This window comes from Pinus tabuliformis, chromosome 1_1 (assembly GCF_031772625.1).
Source record: "Pinus tabuliformis cultivar Carrire ecotype Pingquan chromosome 1_1, CPIR1, whole genome shotgun sequence".
NCBI classification, from domain to species: Eukaryota; Viridiplantae; Streptophyta; class Pinopsida; order Pinales; family Pinaceae; genus Pinus; species Pinus tabuliformis.
This window is the reverse complement of record NC_142297.1, coordinates 369,518,687-369,534,491: the sequence shown is the minus strand read 5'-3', so window position 1 is coordinate 369,534,491 and position 15,805 is coordinate 369,518,687. Positions and strand designations below refer to the sequence as shown.

The 15,805-nt window shown below is 37.3% G+C and overlaps 1 pseudogene; it reads right to left on the bottom strand.

Moving 5' to 3' along the window:
- Nucleotides 1-359: 359 nt before the first annotated feature.
- Nucleotides 360-15,805, bottom strand: part of LOC149213156 (polygalacturonate 4-alpha-galacturonosyltransferase-like) — a 139,789-nt pseudogene continuing 124,343 nt past the window's right edge.

Here is a 15,805-nt window from a genome sequence, read left to right as displayed (position 1 = left end):
TTGAGAGGTTTTGGCCTGCCTTGAAAGCCTAAATCTTTGTGTCTTGTACTTCTTTGTGTTCTTGGAAGAACAATTTGTGTAATTACTTGATGAAAGAGAAATATTTACTAACAAAGAAAAGAATACTTATATAGGAGTTTACTTCCAACTATGTAGGAATACAATGAGGACATAAAATTTGTAAATCTTAAACTTGCTAGGCCACTGCACCTCCAAAAACCTGACTCATTAAGCCATAAACTAGAGACGTTCTGTGGAACTCCAAAAACAAATGAATTAGAATGAATTATCAACCAGAATGAAGGGTCTTTACACTTTATATTTGACAATCTATTGCAGTATGAATATTGAGGTCACAACTATTCATTTATATTGCACTGTTGTAAGAAATGATGATCATATTTTATATATTTTGTCTAGTAAGGCGTGCACTTCATCATTGCCGGCTGTAACCAAGGTTTCATGTTCCCATTGTAATGAACAACAGCTGCATTGTCAATCTCTAAACAGTCAACGCTAGGATTATATCCTAAACCCAACACATGCCAAGACTTGTCCAAAGGATGGGTCAACCCATAAAAATTTCAATCCAGGGGGTAGTGTTCCAAACTTCCACAACACTTTATCCTCATTTTGACATACAATAAAAGAAAAACTTAGAAATCAAACAAAGAAAAACCACACTATACACTTAACATCATCAGGAATTAACATAAATAAACCAGACTATACACTTACCGTGTTCTTCCACTTGTGATATATTCCAGTTATATCTTGTTTCTCCCATTCTTTGAGATCAAATACATTCATCCCATACACCCAACCACAAGCATTAGGATCAAAGTACCTGGCTATGTGCGGATTGGAAAAATTAAGGTATTTGTCAAACCAGCGAAAGCTTTCTCCACAAGTTTCCACTGAACCATTAAACTTTCCACGAAGATATACTTCCCAGAAGGGCATCAAATATTTCTGCACCACAATATCACCATCCAAGAAAAGGATCTAGTCCTTATTGGGATAAACTTGTGGAAGATAGAAATGAATATGATTTAGCATGGATAAATATTTTGGATTTATATATTTCAAATTGGAGGAACGTGCTGAGAGTGTAGTCAAGTGATCTGCTTTGAAATAATACTCCTTCATAGCTACAGATTCAAGTTGGCGAAGCATAGGGAAATAGGAGGAATTGAGCCATTTAAAATCATCAACATTTTCTACATGTATCGCAGCTTTCCTTGGGGGATTAAGTAAAAACCACATTTTCATGGCCCCAAAATTTAACTTGTCTGTGATGAGATGAAATACATGTTTCTTAGCTTCCTGTAAAGACATGTAAATCACCTACAATGAGATCCAAATATTAAATGTAAAATTAAGAAAAACTATTTGACTTCCAAACTTTAGAGAAATTTAAATTAATAACACTTCACCTTAGCATTCATGACAGTTGAATTCACAACCACAGATGTAGCCAATACATTGTCAGAAAATAATGCATAGTGATAAAGAGTTAGATCCTCCAACTTGTCCTTTTTATAAAATTTCACTTTTCAAGGGCAAGAAAGTAATAATCCATGGTCAATAGAATGGACAGACAACGCAGACCCTTGGGAACAGTCTTTGCTGCTAGCTGACTTAAAAATGTACTTTGCTTTTCCAAGGTCCTTACTTGCTCGTTTGCAGATTGAAGAATGGCTCACAACTTCTTTGTTACTGTCCCACAGTCATAAAATTGTTCTTTAGCCTTGGATAGGACATGACCCATAGCCTTGATTTTCTCAGGTGCACTAAAACATTCATATCAATTATCAACCATGAAAAAGAGAGTGAAAAGCAGAAAGATTGACACACAGACTACAACTTTAAAAGAAACAAATGATATGAACACCAAATGCAAATGGAAGCACTTAGTACTCTTGATTTAGAAGTAGGCAATGTGAAAACTATTACCTTTGAGGTAGATCAGAATCTGCATTAGCCTTACCCAATGTACACTGACATTCTTTAATACGAAACATCAATTCATGGTATAAATCAAGATTATTCCTAGCCTGGGAAATTCTTGAATACACCCTAGCCATGATCAGTTGGTCTCGCATCAACCTCACAGTGGAGTCAGAATTGTCGTTCTCATTCTCCCGCCTCCAAATGTTGTATTTTCCCAGGACAACAAAATCTACCTCGTTGGAACGTTTAATTGCCGCATTTTCAAGCTCAACTCGTTTTTCTTCTTCCTGTTGAATCAGCTCTGTTGACCTTTGCTCCCTCCTCTTTTGTCTCAATTGCTGTAAGCATTAAACCACTATAAATTAAAGCATACTATTGTAAAATCTAAGAAATATAAAATTTTTCTATTGGAGAAGTAACATTCAAAAAGGATTTTGGAAAATAATATAACAATTCCCTTTTCCATAAGAACAAAAAGTAGCAGTCTAGTGTAGCAAAGAATTTTACCCTCCGAAAAACTTTTGTTGGACTTTATTCAAGCTACAAATGGTCTGCATTACAACAATCATTATTCTAGGAGTTTGACTAGACATTACCTGACAGTAGGCTACCAACATCATATATCAGTTAACTAGGGAAAATCAAAACTTACCATCAAGAGCATTCTCTTTGACGTCTTGATGTTCACTTCTTGTGTCATCCTCTTAAAACCTTGTAAGAAGTTCTTCGTCATTGGAAGTTTTTTTCGGCACCTCGTCAATCATTTTACCCCCCTTAGGATTTTCCTTGCCTTCTTCATTGAAGATCACACCACCTTGTTGTGAATGTAACTTTTCCGAGCTATCTCCAGAAGTCGTTTGCCTCTGCTTGATGTACACCATTAGAAATAGAGAAGTACCCCTGCCAATGTCAGTTTTCACTTCCTGCTTAATACAACCCTACTCAACTACATAGATCATCATCACATAGGTTCCCTTACATGTTCAATAGAGAAAATAACCAAAATCTTCACCAATCGTACCTCAGAGTTAGTAATATCCCTTTGGTTTACTTCGGAGGGCTTTTCTAATACCCATGAGGAAGATAAATCATTTTTTCCAACAATATTTAAGTTTAGAGTTCCTGAGTCCTCTATGTTTGCTATTATGACATCAGTCACCTGCCCAGTAAACAAAATTTATTTTCAATTCTCTCGTCAATAGGGGAGAAATAAAATTTAAGATATCCAAATGAAGCATGTTTCTTATACTTGCCTCCTTTGGGAATAGAGAGTCAATAATTCCTCTCTATTTCAATCCACTCAGGTTGATTAAATTTTAGTTTAGGGACACTATCTATTTTCTGGGATTAGACTAACGTAAGTGCAAGTGCATTGCCCAGATCTTGAAAAAGAAAAAAATGGCCATAGGAAAATAGAATTGGTTTTCAAGATGTGGAAAGAGAATACCATTCTAATAGATCCATCTACTGAGAAGTTGTGCCTTGTTGTTTTAAATGACAAAAAACACATAAAAGCTTAGGTAGAAAGACTTGATGGAGAAGAATATCTATAAAAATTCTAAAACACTAAAAAGAGGGTTGCTTTGCTATCATGCATACGCTAAGATCGAGATTTCATTACACATCAATAATAAAATGGTGTGTATAATATCTATCGTTTGTTTTGACCAATGTGCCTTGAACACTGTGGGAATAGTGTGAAAATGTTATGTATAGCAGAAAGTAGTTGGTGAACAAGATTGTCATTGTGAATTGGGTCTAGGTTGGGTGGATTAGAACTGGTTTTAGCTTGACTGATGAGAAGTGGATTTAGCTTTACGGATGGAAAGTGGGTCTGGCTTGGATAATGAGTGGATGGGAAGAATGATTGTTACCCTTCCCACCCAGATTCAATTCCCACAAGATTCAATTCCCATGAGTAAGATGTTGAACTGAACTCTTAACAAATATATTTTTATAATACTGATCCAGCTTATGCAGAATCCAGTGCACACTTAGTACCATCCTAATCAGAATGAGGAGTGCCCAGTGAATTTACCAGTCATATGCATTTCCCTTTGTTAAAAAATGGAAAGAGCATTGTTATTTCTTGCTATCAGGATGAATGGTTTCATTATCTTTGGCAAGGGAAATTACCGTAGGGGCAGTTGGTAAAACCTTTGCTCTTGCATGAGAGAGGTACAAACTTTGAATCTTTCTCCTGGTAGGTATTGTACCGTGTTAATGCAGAGATGGAGTTCACAGCTTCACACATATCAAATGACAGGAAACCTATAAAGAAAACCCACAAAATGTCTGGAAAAATTCTAGAGGTGCTAAACATTTTACAATAAGTGAGGAAAGTATGTTTGATAACATCTGTGCCTTCAGATCCTGCGAAAAAAGCTAAAAGGAAAATCAAATTCCAAAGTAGGTCCATGGGGTTTTGGTTCAATAGTTAATCGGGGGTGGTGAAGGAAAATCAAATTTTGAAGCAGGTCCATGGCATCTTGTTTCAATGGTTAACCGGGGGTGATGATAATTCCCAGTCAAGGCTCAAATCACATAAATACATTTTTCAATGGGTTCTCAATGAAATGGATCTTTCTAAAATAGTAAAAGATGACTACACTTCATTGTAATGGAGATCTTACTTGAATGTTGTAATACTACCAGATTAAGAAAGGGCATGCTTGATAATAAAGATAAATTAAACGCTGACCCACCCCAAAAAAAGAGACTGAAGCAACCTGACGAGGGAGGAGGGGAGGAAGAAACTTACCAGTGAGGGAGGAGGGGAGGAAGAAGCTTACCAGCGAGGGAGGAGGGAAGGAAGAAGCTTACCAGTTGTAGATGCAGATGCAGAGTGACGAAACCTAGCTACCAGAATAACCAATGGCATGACCACAAAGATAGCAAGGAAGCCCACCGCAGCTATTCGACCATGAAAACCCCGACCTCCCCATCCTCCATTTCTACCATGCTAGTAGCCCTGCCACCATCCATTCCACACACCTCCTCTTTTCACAGGCATCTTTAACTCTCAACCCTAACACCACTTTTCTCCTTCTCCTCCTCCTAAATAGATATCGACTAATGCAACCCTTAATCATAATCCTCTACATCAAACCCATATCACAGTTAGCAGAAATATATGAAGTCAGCAATAACCAAAAAAACCCTTAGATATTATATATACATCAGAGCATTTGATAGAAAAATTTACCAAAGGCATTACGAAATGGATAGATCAACTAATTTCATGCAGTTTTGAGAAAGAAAGGGACACTGACATGGTAAAAACCTAGATGAAAATGGGCATAAGGGCTGGAAGTCAACAAATTTGACGGTCTCTATCTTTGTTAGCCTTTTTGGTTAAAAAACCAAAACATATAATTAAGGGAAACACGTCATTTGGATTTAGATGCCAACATAGATGTTATTATTAATGGGGATCCTCACCAGTTTGGCTGACTGTTCATACGCTACGACATAGGAAGAGGAAGAACAGGCAGGTAGTGTTGAGTATATATGACGCCCCTCAACTTACTAATTTAACTGAGCAGGTACCGACTTGGCATGCCTTGCATTAAGGCATGTAAAGGTAAAGGGAATGCTACGAGGGTAATTTGATGCAAAGCAAGGGTGAATTATGCCTCCCTGAATGCACATCATGAGACTGTGTTTAAGATTCATGATTCTGAAGTAGCGAGAATACTAAACTGTAAGAACAAGAGAGAAGCTAAACATATTTTGATCTAACATTTAAAATGGTGACTTGTTGATTGATTTCTCATTCAAAATGAAGAGAAAAAATTTGATGATTAGGGGAGAGAATTGATGAGTGTTCTATTAAGTAAAGGAAATACATCATTTTGAGGCCATGGATAGATCTTAATGGTCTGGGATGCCAGTGTTACTAAAACCTTACCTAAATGCCTTATGACTACCACATGGATAAGTGTTACACTTACATTATTGATGCATTAACCATAGGGAGTTGGTATAATATTCATGGTTATGGGTGCTTAAAAAACTGGGTTTTCATATACCTATGAAGTGAAAGGGAAGCAAGTACCCTTTCTTCAAGATAGGAGTAAGGCTGTAAGATTTTAACAAACTGACAGAGAAAAAAATTGTTAAAGAATACATTTTACACATCCTGTGTCCATTAGTACAAATTGGTTTATAAACATTGTGTTGGATTAATGTCATAGCACTTCTAGAAGTTGTTTTGATTCTTAAAAAACATGTTGTATTTTGTCATCTGCTTTGAATTTTGCACAAGAAACAATTGGTTCTTTAACAAGACTCGAGTGTGCCAACATAGACTAAAGAAGAGGTTATTAGCATTGCAAACTCTCTTCTCAGATCAGTATGTCAATTTTAAATTTAGTAGAAATTGGCAATAAAACATATGATTTTTTAGAAGCTAAAGGATAGACAGCACGGGAATCTACATTGTTGTCATGTTTAGCTTGCCCTGCCACAAGGTATCAAATTTAAGGTGAGGGCAAGGTATCAGAGTTAAGGATAGGGCAAGCCCAAGCAAGGGAGAAAGAAATCACAAGAATTTTTCTGACAACATTGACCTCCTGCCTCTTCAAAGATCAGTTATCGTGAAGCACTGAAACTCCTACTGCAAAATTCTAGGTTGCAGATCCCAGAAAGGAAATGAGATCAAGGCCTCATCAATCAAGCATCTCTAGGAGAGAGATCTATGTCAAATTGTTGGTCAAATGACCTATATCTAAGGTCTTTTTTCATGACTACAGCCAGGAATATTTGGTTGATTTAGGGTCAAGTCTTCTATTATGAAATCACCCTTGAATTGAATTTGGTTTGGAGATAGTGTCTCACTCAGAATTCTTTATGTGTTGCAAGTTTATATAAAATCATATCTGAAGCTATAAAGTTCCAAGCATCTAAGCTCATATATATAATATTATTCTTGTGCTCATTGACATGCCTTCGGCCTTGTATTAGGCCTTTGTCTGTCTCACAGAGAAGTATAAAAGGCTACAAAAGGTGAAGTATCCTCGGCCCTTGGACATCAATCAAGAGGGTTTGAAAAGTAGTGTTAGTGATTTTCCATCAGGTAGATGCTTATTGAAGGTAAAGGATCAACCTTTCTACGTCTCTGAGATTTTGGTATCAAAGGAAAGGGTGTTCATGAGAAATAAAGATCATTTCAAGGATCTTGAATCTAAAACACAATGTTCTAAAATCTCATTTAAATAGGTATGACTGTTATTGGTGTCTAAGCCAAATGCATCTCAACATTTCTTCTCATATCAACTCATTGAGGCAATCAAGACACACACGTGGGTTTAGCCTAGAGCCATCACTTTTTATATGATTTTTACATCTTGGGTTTAAAAAACCTTTATATACTCTAATTAGTAATTTCTAGTGCCCATGCTCAGTGCATGCTGCACATTATTTTTCATAGCTGCCAAATTTGCATTCCATCAAGTAAAGCTAGGATAGAATTAGTCTTAGTTAAAGAGGTCTATTTTATTTGATGGATTTAAACTGAATTTAATTTACTATGGTTTTTCCTTTCCTTTAATTTACTCTGTTTCAATAACCATCAAATCTTCCAAAGACAGAAACTATGGTTTCACCTTTTTCAAAGGGGGAAGAGGCGATAGTCTCTTGTAGTAGTGATTCAATAAAATGGAATCATTCTCAAATTTTTGGAAACCTTTTTCCATGATGTTTTTAGACATTTACCCTTTTTCTAAAAAGTTTCACCACTTTCAAAGGGGCAAGAGGCGATAGTCTCTTGTTTCTCTTTCACAAAATGTGTCATGTTACTCCTTTTTAAAGGGACTAGAGTGACACGCTTCAAAATGTCACATTCTACCATGGTTTGAGTCCAAATTTTAAGCCAGTGAGGTGGAAGGGTCTCTAAGCTTGTTTAGGTGTATAATTAAAAATGAACATTTCACTGTCATTCTCATCTTAAAATAGAAGCTCATGGAAGAGCTCAGTCTTCTCTTTTTATCAATTTGATAAATAGTTTACATATGGAAGAGGGTATATCTTGGCTACAAACATGGGCTATAAAGTTTGGAGTGGCATGGTACAGTAATAAAAGGGTTTATTGACAAATGTAGATCCTCCCAATCTCCCCCTAGGAATAGGCCTCGGTGCAAAATGGCTACATGAATCTTCAAAGGAAATTTAGGTTGAATATTGTGCTCACAAGCTGAAGTTTCATGAACAAGAGATGGGAAAGCATATTGTTGGGACGTTTACGAAGAATTTAAAGCAATATATGTAAGCTCAAAAACCCCAAGGAGAAACCCAAGATAAACATATGAGCTCTAACCCTCGTCCTGAGTCATCCAATGCTACTTCTTAACAAAAAGTCTGTTATTGGTGTTGGTGGATAAAGAAAAAAAGGAGAGGGATGCTAATGATAGGGAAGGGAGAGTGAAGGAGAGATAGATGAGTTCGACGTTTCCTCTAAACAACGCTATTTCCCCTATCCCCCAAAGTCTGTTTCCTCTTCTTAATGAAAGGCATATTACATTAAATATATAAATAATTATAAGTCATGCATTTTGACACCCTTGTACATTCTTTTTGATTAATGAAAACTCTTCGACTTACAGAAAAAAATAACACACTATACTCACACACAATACAATAAGCAAGTCCCCATCGATGTTATGCACTACTTTAAATGGGTTTAATAGCCTCTTGGTTTAATAGTTGAATGTATATGATGTTAACTAATGTAACCAACAAAACATGCCTTCGACAATGGTAACTAGACTTACACTCCATTTACTGCATTAAACAATCAAGTGAGGCTTTAATAATTGTAACCAAACATACAAGTCGTTGAACAAGTTAACCAACCTAAGACAACTTTAATAGTGATAACCAAAATTTACATGTTACTAATCAATTGACCATTGTGTCATGCCTCTAACATGTGCAATTGAACATAAATGTTGTTGATGGGGTTGACCTATCTAACATATCTCCCACAATTGTAGTCAAACATGCATGTTGATTCGGTTAATCTCCTAGATAATGTTAATCAAAAATACATATTAATATCCAACCTAATGTGTCACTAATAGTGACAATGGAATGTGCATGTCAATGGCTAAGCTAATTGACCTTATATTTTGTTCATTGAGATGATTAACACATAGCTCACTAAGCTGACCAAGTTGATAAACCATTTGTTTTTCCATTGAACTAACATACCTTTAATAGACACAACTAAATGTACATGATGTTACACCAGTAAACCATCATGACATGCCTTTAACAGTAGTAACAAAGTGTGCAAGTTTTGTATTGGGAAAACCAAACTAATATGCCTATGATAATCATAATTGACCATACATGTTTGTTGTGATCAACTATTCAAGTTTTCCCTTGCTTCTATACAAAATTAAGCATTCCATGCAACTCTCAAAGTAACTTTGATACATATACAAATTAAGTGTTTATTTACATGTTCGATTTGTGTTAAAGTGTTTCCTCTTTAAAGGTCACAGGATTCAATCCAATGGAAATTAAGGTATGTACACATCCATAGATTAAATAGTTAAAGCATTGAATGGAGGGCATCCCTTGTCTCACAAACAAGGGGGTCTCATATGTCAACTTGGTAGCTACCTGCAATATAACTTAATATTAAATAATATTTTTATTTTTTCAATTAATATGAATGCTTCTAATATTTAATATATCATTAAGGATATTACCCCTTGGTTGATTAGTGAAGTATTTAATATTGGATGAGAGAGTTGTAAGGCTAAAATTTTGGCTACCACAGGTTAAGTTTGGTGTTTGTATTATGTCAATGCAAAATTAGATTTCACACCTCTCCAGGAATCAATCAAAATCATTTACACATACCAATCAAAGGCATTCAATAGATGGTTAAAGAAGTGGTTGGGAGGAGTTCACTGTCATATCCATCCAAGGGTTTCTAAACTAGAGAAGCAAGGGCATGTGTTTGATTTATGGGCTAACGTTTGAAAGATTTCTATGAGGAGAGGAGTTGGTGGGAGTCCTTATTATGAAAAGGCCCTGGACCTCTTTGTTTATTTCTTAACGTAGGCTTGAAATAAGTGATTATAGATATATGATACATATAATATGAAAACCACTCACAACACAACAATATTGAACATTTGCATGAGACAACTTAATTTATTTTCGATATATTTTTGCTTTAAAAAAGGCAAGATATGCTACCATGATGTAATAGAATGATTCACCAATATTGGGCACCAAACAAATGACTTGGACCACATATGTTATGTACAATGACAATCATCCACTATAAGCTATAATTATTAGCCACTCTGGCACCCCTCATTTATGGTCACTCACTGAACATGCTCATGAAATTTGAGATCATTGGACATGGTTAACATGCTTTGGTTAACACAATCTAGTATGGTGTGAGGGCCTTGCCTACAATGCAAGCTTTCTAACACCCTTTACAACAAAATTGATTCAAAAAATTCATTTGACATTGATTCATAATTTTTCCTTTGTATATGAGAAGGAAACTAAATGTTACTTCTCCATTATCTAAGATAATGCTCTTGATTACAAATTGAACAATGTATCATGACATTGCCTTTCTCTCTTTGTGTGAACTTTCTCAACTAGCATCTAGATACCTTGTGAGACAAATATCGATATAGGTATTCTATTTGGTATTGTGTCAATTATTCAATTTTTATCTCCTAATATTGTGTTAATTGCCTTCCAATGCATGGTCAGTCTTGAATTAAAATTTTGACATGGAAAATCCCAATTTTACAATTTTGGCAATCAGAGGCACAATGTTGGGACAATGTGTATCCATCTTGGTGGACAATGGGGTAAACAAAAAAATTTTGATGCACAGTTGGTGGAGTGTAGAGGCATTCATAGATTGATATATATCCTGAACAACGTGTTGGAAATAATACTGAGAGGGGGGGGGGGTGAATCAGTATTATCAAATTCTTTTCAATATTCCCTCTAGATTTATAATTCAATTTATTCTTCAAATGTTGACCATTAACTTGAATGTCAGTACCATATAATAATGAACAGGAACAAGAAAAAAAGACAGTCACACCAAAGAACACCAGATATAAGGTGGAAACCCAATGTGGGTGAAAACCACCTGCTGCAATGTGTCTCTATCTTCTTTCAATTAGAAACTTCTTTTATAATGATTCTGTACCAGTATAGTCCTTTACCAGTACGCAGGCTACAACCTGCAGAGAGCTACAACCCTCTCTCATTTTCCAAACTCTCCTAGAAGGGAGCTACAACCCCCTTAGCTCTTGTACTAGCTGAGCTACTAGTACGTAGGTGCTGACCTACTTCTTTTCTTCCAAAGACCACATTTCATTAATTTTCAAACTGGATCTATGAACATCAAATAATCATCAAGTACATGTGAATCAACTAATCTCCTTTTACAATCAACTAATGAATCAACCAATAGCCTCTTAGAATGTAGTAACCAGACAAGCAATTCCAGTAATATAAACTCAGAATTCTGCAGCAATAGACAAAAGGCAGCCAACAAATATTTCAAGAAAATCCCGCAACTTCACCAATAGAAACTTGCGAATATCCGCAGTTCTTCTGTGTCTAGCCTGGGTAGCTCTACACCTGCTCTGTCTACTCGAAAACGCACCTCCGCACCTGATCCGTCTACTGAACTGTGCACCTTCGCACTTGCAACTTCTGGTGGTCTGCCCAACTTCACACCTGCGCCTTCTACTGGACTGTGTACCTCCGCACCTGCGCCTTCTACTGGACTACATACCTCTGCACCTGATCTTGTCGTTGAGCTGCGTACCACCACACCTGCGCTATGGATCACCTGCAGACCTCCGAATAGAGCCAAATTATCAGTCCTCCAATGTGCCACAGATTGTCAGATCCATAGATCTGATCATGCGCCAAAGAGATCACGACCCCTCAAATGATCTATCTTCTCATGCTTAGGTTCAACTCTAACTCACCAACCGATTACAATTATTTCAGATCTTGTTCCTCTTAATATATTCAACACATAAGTGCTTAGCCAATTGATCTCCTTTCCTTTTTATAGGCAAGCCCTTACTCAAACCATGGATCAAAAACATAGAAAACCAATACAAGGGACCCAAAAACCGGGGTTCAATATTTTAGATGCAATACCACGGATAAAAACCATAGGATCAAACACGTTGGACTAGATACCATTGACCAATCATAAAAATTCCCATGTGTGCGTGCTTCTCTACATGAAAGTGAGTGAATTTGACGTTCTCACCTTTTGTTCGGAGGACCTCCGGGTATGTAAGCACTTCTTGTTTGAGACACCTGCGGGTCCACATCTTTTGTTAAGAAAACCTGCGGGTATCTCATTTTTTATCATTTTGAGAGCCTGAACAGTGATTTTCCACTTTAGTGAGTTGCCATCAAGGACAACACCTATGACATAGTGCCAAACCTGATTCATAATGCCAACAATCTCCCCCTTTGGACTTGATGGCAACCCCAAGATCCTCAAAGTCATTCTCCCCCTTTGTCATCAAGGGCAAAAGGTTATGCTCCCCCTGAGAATATGATGAAAAACTCTGTTCTGCTGTGCTGATCGTGCTCCCCCGGACTGTAGGCCAGATCTGTAAAAGAAATTTTCTTCAAGAAGAACCATAAACCACCATACACCAAATGACCTTCCTATCACCAAAAGATTCTATACATACATTCATGACCCAGCCAAGTGGGGATCATTCTCCCAACCAATTGGGGTTACATCAGAAATTTACATATGACAACCAAGTGCATTACATCATCCATCCCGGACATAGGCCGTTACATGACCTTGACAAAAGAAATATAAGACATAGAGACAAAACATTAGCAGAAATATTCAGATCAACATCCATGAACTCCTTCTGTACATGCTCCTCCAAGATCTTCTACAATAATGCCAACAATGCATTATTAGAAGAATATATGCTCCCCCTGAACCTGTGCCATTTGGTCTTTGACCAATCCATAAACCAGCGAATGTATGCGTATACCCTTATGAAAGTCGCATAGAACCAACAATCTCTGAAACAAACAAGATTCAACAGCAAGATGATGCATCAACTACCCCTAGCTTTTGCCTGAGGTATTCAAAGGTCTCCCTGGGCAGCGGTTTGGTGAGTATATCAGCAACTTGTTCCTTAGAGGGAACATACTCCAACTTGACCTTTTGTTCAAGCACTTGTTCCCAAAGAAAATGATACTTGATTGGTATGTGCTTGGTCTTTGAATGCATGACAGGATTCTTTGAAATACTGATTGCACTTGTATTATCACAGAAGATGGAGATAGGTGGAGTACAAGTGATTTGCATGTCTTGCAATGTTTGCATCATCCAAAGGAGTTGTGTGCAGCAAGATGCAGCAGCTACATATTCTGCTTCAGCTGTAGATAATGCAATAGAGCTTTGTTTCTTGCTGAACCAAGATACTAATCTAGGACCCATGAAGAATGCACCACCACTAGTGCTTTTCCTGTCATCCACGCTTTCGGCCCAATCTGCATCTATATAAGCATGAAGCATGATATCTGTATCTCTAGGATACCATAAGCCATAGTTTTGAGTTCCTTGAATGTACCTAAAGATTCTCTTAACTGCCTGAAGATGAGTTTCCTTTGGATTTGCCTTAAATCTTCCAACAATTCCCACTACATGCATGATGTCTGATCGGGTACCTGTCAAATAAAGCAGACTTCCAATCATGGATCTATAGGTTGGTTGATGTACTGCTGCTGACTCATCATTCACGCTGAGGCTGCATCCTGTCACCATAGGGGTACATACTGCTTTCGAATCCTCCATCCCATATTTCTTCAAGGTCTGCTTGAGATACTTGGTTTGTGATAAAAAAAAATACCGTCTTTGTTTTGTTGGAATTGCAAACCAAGGAAATATGTGAGCTCACCAATCATGGAGATTTCAAACTCCTTTTGCATCACCAAGGAAAACTTTTGACTCATGTCTTCTTCATTGCTACCAAAGATGATATCATCTACATACACAACAAGTATTAGCAACTTTTCATTATCAACCTTTATATATAGATTGCTGTCAGTTGATCCTTTTATAAAACCTTGTTGATGAAGATATTTATCCAACCGATAATACCATGCCCTAGGAGCCTGTTTAAGACCATAGAGAGCCTTTTTGAGCCTGCATACAAGATTCGGATCATTTCCAAGGATGAGCCCATCTCATTGTTCAATGTACACTTCTTCATTCAAGTCTCCATTCAGAAAGGCAAATTTTACGTCCATCTGAAATACTTTGAACTTTTGAAAGCTAGAGAGAGCAAGAAACGTTCTTATAGCCTCAAGTCTAGCAAATGGTGCAAAGGTTTCTTCAAAGTCTATGCCCTCTTGTTGCACATATCCTTTACAAACAAGTCTTTCCTTGTTTCTAACCACATCTTCATTTTCATTTAGTTTATTTTTGAAAATCCACTTTGTCCCTATGACATTCTTATCTTTTGGTCTAGGAACCAATTACCAAGTGTTATTCCTTTCAATCTGTTCAAGTTCTTCATCCATTGCCTTGACCTAGCATTCATCTTTGCATGCCTCTCTTACATTTTTTGGTTCAGTGGAGGAAAGTAATGCCAAATAGCTTGAAGCTTCTGCAATTATTCTTCTTGTTTGTATGTCTGCCTCCTTTTGCCCCAAAATTTGAGATTCTGGATGATTCTTTTGAACATACCTGGATGGAGTCCTCTTCTATCCTTATTTGTTCCTCTGGTGCCTCATGGGTTTCTTCTTCCTCATGAATCTGATTTGATGTTGATGGATAGTCCTCATCATCTTCGAAGTCTTCAGATCTTACCTACCTAGGAGTGTTTTCTTCTTCATCCGCCACTACAACAATGCTGTCGGCAATTCTTCCAAGCCTTTTATTGTAACATTTGTATGCTTTGCTATTAGGAGAATAACCAAGGAGAATGCCTTCATCTACCCTAGTGTTATAGACATTTTTGTGCCTCATAGCATGGAGCATGAAATGTCGATAATTACAGGGATCCAAAGTCCCTAAACATGTTGTTCTTACCCCTAGAGGAACAAGGTCAGCAAACCACAGCACTTCCTATCAGTTCTCCACCTGAAAACACTCAAAAACAGGCTATTTTTGGATCATGTCAGCTGCTCCACTGAGCATCTGCGCTGAATGTCAACTGCTCCTCCTTGTACCTGCGATGAAAGTCAAAACCAATGAAGGCTACCTGCGCTGGGCGAGATTGGCCAAGTGGCACAGTCATTCTGCAAGGTGTCAACTGCCCAGGAAGCTTCCAAACTGACACTTGGTTCAAGGGATTCGCCCTATGATGAGTAAGAAGGTCTTGATCTCCAAGTGGAAGCAAGATTCTCCAAGTGGACTCAAGAACTGAAGATTAACTAAAGTGGGAGAGGACACTAGTCAGCTTTATGCCAGCCTCAAGCTGACTCATCCTTTCTCCAAATCTCCTATATATAGAGCTCTTCTATGAGGTCTAAAGAGGCTGGAATTTTGTGCAAAGCAAGGAAGTGCTGTTGGTTTACAGTTAGAACTATTGGGTGATTGCTTTTATAGAGGTGAAGAGGAGATTTCTTGCTGCTGGGGAGGTGCTGCTGGATTGGAGCCATTGATGGTTGTAACCTTCTCAGAACCCTTTTACTTCTATCAATAAAGCTTTGAATGTTCTCCTATATACTTGTATTGCATTGATGTATTGTATTTACTTGTATATCTGATTCACTCTAATCCATGCATCAGTTATGAGTACATGTTTCTTGTAGTTTCCATCTCTTGTTTGTGCAGGATCTGTGTGTAGCT